The following is a 4319-nucleotide window of genomic DNA, read 5'->3' as shown; positions in this document are numbered from 1 at the left end:
AGTAATTCCCCTAATATATATGGGTCACTATTTAACAATTACATTAAAGATATAATTATAATATATGGATATATGTTGATGAATGATAAGGTAGGTGTGTTGTTTGAGCTAGTGGCATTGATCAACAATATCAATGAGCAAGATAATCTTCAAAGATTGACCAACCAAACTCTTTTTCTTAAACTAATGATCACTTTATAAGAAATAAAATAACAAAGAAAAATCACTTTTCCATTCGTTGTGGGTTCAAACAAGCTAGATGGTCAAACGCTCAAAGCTTTTGCCAAACTTTGGGATGCACTTGTTGTTTATAGATAGAGAATATATAGAAAATCAAATCACATCCTAAGACTAAAATCTGAATATAATTAATTTTACACAAACCATTATTGTGAGACCCTTGGGCTTCCATGTCCACAAAGAAATCAATTGTAGTTGCTACCCTCATAATCTTTCTCCAAAACTTTCTTCAAGCAAAACTTTTTTCACATTCGCTGCAACAAATAAATCATTCATAGGCCTGTAAAAGATTACGATTAGTTCTATTTAGAGGTGAGGAAAACTGATCAATCTCTTTTGTCCACTTGCATTGTTCTTCTAAAATCAAAGTTTTAGGAATTAAATAAACCCTGCAAAGAAAAAAAACAAATGAAACTAAATAACTTCCACTCATTCTTAATTATACAATCATAGGCCATAAAAGTTTGATTAATAGTGGATAGTAAAAACTAAGATTCTTATTAGTGTAGAAAATTACAGGTGAGAATATTGAATTAAAAACTTAGTTTAGGAGATGTCAATATTAGGTTTGAACGCATTCCAGCGAACATTCACAAATAGACCAACATAACATATGGAGTCAATTGGATAGTAAAAAGCACTCACTCGATTAAAAATGAAGAGCAGAGAGTGAAAATTGAAAACTCAACACCTGGACGAAGGTAAAGTAGCAACTCTATAATCCTCTTATTCCTTTGAGGCTCTAAATCCAATTTCATATTCACCTCCTCCTTCCTCTTCAGTATATCTTCCTCCCACATCCATTGTCTCATTCTGTTTAAACAAGCATTAGCTCTTTTTTCGTTCTGTAAAAAATATGTATTTATCTCATTCGAACATTATAGAGTCATTGATAACGCATTTACCTTGTTCACAAAAGGTAAGTTGACAACGATAATTGGAGGAGCATTTCAACAACAATATCATAATCAGATGTGTGTTTTTTTTGCAAATTGAATTGCAAGTTTCAATTATCCTCATCAGATCTTTATGGTTACGATTCTTTCACACCAATGCCAAATTGCCAATCGGACACCAATGCCCAGTTGTCAAAAAGATATCTGTGAAATCCACAATAAATATCAAATAGAAAAAACTGACAATTCCATATTCATTAAAAGAAATCTAATAAACTTTTTAAAAAAAAAATTAAAATATGGTTTGTTAGAGAAATATGTGACTAAGATGATTTTTTTTAATTTAAAAAAGATTGTTTAATTTTTTGGGTTTAATTATTGAGTTTATTTGTTAACAGGAGATCAAACCAACCTATTAACATCGTTAAATTTAACAGAATATTCTTTTATTTTTAAGGTATCTTCTGTTAAACAAGAAATGTCGTTAAACCAAAAAATGCCGTTAGATAAACACTTTTAATATATAAAGATATAGCTTGAGAGAAGCACTTACTCACATGCATTCAACCTAATATTATTAGGGTCCATAATATATAATAGCAATACCTTTATAAGTAATAAGTAATTGATTAAAAACATTATTAACTTCATTACTGATGCTAGAATCATTTCTTTATATTATTATTAATATTTATATTACTATAAAATATAAGAAATATTTTTAACACAATAGACATAAAGGTTCCTAAAAAGTTTAATTTAATGGAGATAAGTAATATTTTTTTCTAAGAAAATTACAACATAAGTCTTAAAAAGATAATTTTGATGCAGATAAGTCTCAAACTTCAAAAAATTACGATAATAACCTCCAAGCTCGAGGTTCTTGTAAGTATATTGGTCTTCATTTTAACAGATCCGTTAATTGCTCCTAAAAATATTACGTGTTGATATTAAATTGTAACATAAGTCTCCAAAAGATTCACTTTGATACAAATTAGTCTCCAATCTTAAAAAGTTGCGATAAAAGTCCCCAAGCTCGAGATTCTCATAAATCTATAGGTATCCAATTTAACTGCTCTATTTGTTTCTCCTAAAAACACGTGTTGATATTTTATTGGTCTAAATCATAATTTTAATTTAAAATAAATAAATAAATAAAGGGTAAATATAATTTTGGACCATGTATTTTGCAAAAGTTACTGATTGAACATTCTATTTTTCAAAATGGTACAAAATAGACTTTGACCTTAATGTTTATCAAATTAAAATTTAATAATTACTTAGACTTGAATGTGTTATGACAAGAATATATTTTTTTGCATATATTCATACTAAAAACTGGTTTTAGATTGTTACAATAAAAAATTGACGAAAATTAAGTTCAGGATCTATTTTATACAATTTTAAAAAGAGTAAATATTATTTTGGACCGTGTGTTTTGCAAAAGTTACTAATTGGACTCTCTGTTTTATTAAATGACAAAATGGACCTTATATTTTCCAAAATGGTATAGGACTATAAACTAATTTTTTGTCAAAATAAAATTTAATAATAATCTGATCTAAATGTGTTATAACAAAACTGTTTATATTTTCTATATATGTTCTTATTAGGAATTATCTTCAAGTTGGTTATATTAAAAAAAAAAGTTATCAAAAATGAAGCTAAGAGTCTTATTTTTACCATTTTGGAAAATATATGGTCAATTTTGTCATTTAACAAAACAGAAGGTCCAATCTGTAACTTTTGCAAAATACAGGATCTAAAATGGTATTTAACCTTTAAAAAAAAAAACAGGATCTGAATTAGTATTTAACAAAATAGAGAGTCCAATCTATAACTTTATACAATATAAGATTCAAAATGATATTTACTCATAAATAAATTATTTAAAAAACTAATTAATCAACTATTTTTTTCCTCCTCCTCATTCTTCTTCTTCACTCCCAACTCAACCTACCCAACCCTGATCTACTGTATCGACCACCAAAACTCACCACCCACCACTACCCACATCTTTCTTTCTCTACCGCATATTCTCTCCATATATCTCGGTTAATTTATGGGAAAATAAGAAGAAAAAAATAAACAAAAGGCTTCATTTCTCTAAAAAATCTCAATCCCGACTACATATTTTTTTTTTCTTCTTTTTGGTTCTCAAGTTCTCTTTCTTTCTGTAGGTTAACAACAAAGATCAGAGTTGTTGATGCAAGCCTCGCGTGTGAGGAAGGTGATGGTGGGGTAAAATCTTGTCGACGACGATCTAAAAGGGCAATGCTTGTCGTCGGTGGCAATTTGAAAAGATGATATTGGTCTCCACCCCGAGAAGGGTGGGTGGAATATCGTAGAAGTTTGTTATTTTTTTATGTATAATATTTTTAAATTTTAATAAAAGAATATAAAAAAAATTATTAAAGTTCTTAATAATTATTTAATTATCTAAATGATTTTTAAATATTTGTTTATTATTTAAACAATTGCAATGATGTAGACCAATAAATTGTTTACATGTGACAATTTTAAGAACTACAAAGAGAGTTGTTAAATTGGGTACCTCAGACTAACGATAATCTCAAACTTCACTACAAAAAAAAAACTATCTTTATTGACAACTTTTAGTCACAACATAATTTTTTTGTGACTAAATGTGACTTTTAGTCACAAGTATCACAATAAAAAATTACTTGTGACTAAAACATATTATTTAGATACAAATTATCACTAATTTAGTTTTAGTCACAAAATATATCGTGACTAAAAATATATTTATTCACAACAAATTGTAATTTTTGTAATTAATACTTTTAGCCCCATAATTTTTAGTTACAACATATGAATAATAATTTATAATTAGTCACAATTTTTTATACTTTTAATCACAATTTTTATTGTGACTAAAAGTAAAAAAAATTATAATACTTAAAATTTATTACCGTAATTTTTTAAAATTGAAAGACTTATGCTGCAATTTAAATTAAAATCTAGTATTTTGGGAAGTAACTAATAAATCTATTAAAATAAAGACATAAAAATCTCAAGCTTGAAAACTATTACCGTAATTTTTAAAATCGAAAACTTATGTGCATCAAAATAAATTTTTTAAATACTTATGCCACAATATTCTCTTTATCTCTTATATGTCTAACTTTTCATTCACACCCAAAATATGAAACCTAAATATAT

Source organism: Cannabis sativa, chromosome 2 (genome assembly GCF_029168945.1).
Source record: "Cannabis sativa cultivar Pink pepper isolate KNU-18-1 chromosome 2, ASM2916894v1, whole genome shotgun sequence".
Taxonomy (NCBI): domain Eukaryota; kingdom Viridiplantae; phylum Streptophyta; class Magnoliopsida; order Rosales; family Cannabaceae; genus Cannabis; species Cannabis sativa.
This window is presented reverse-complemented; position numbering follows the sequence as displayed.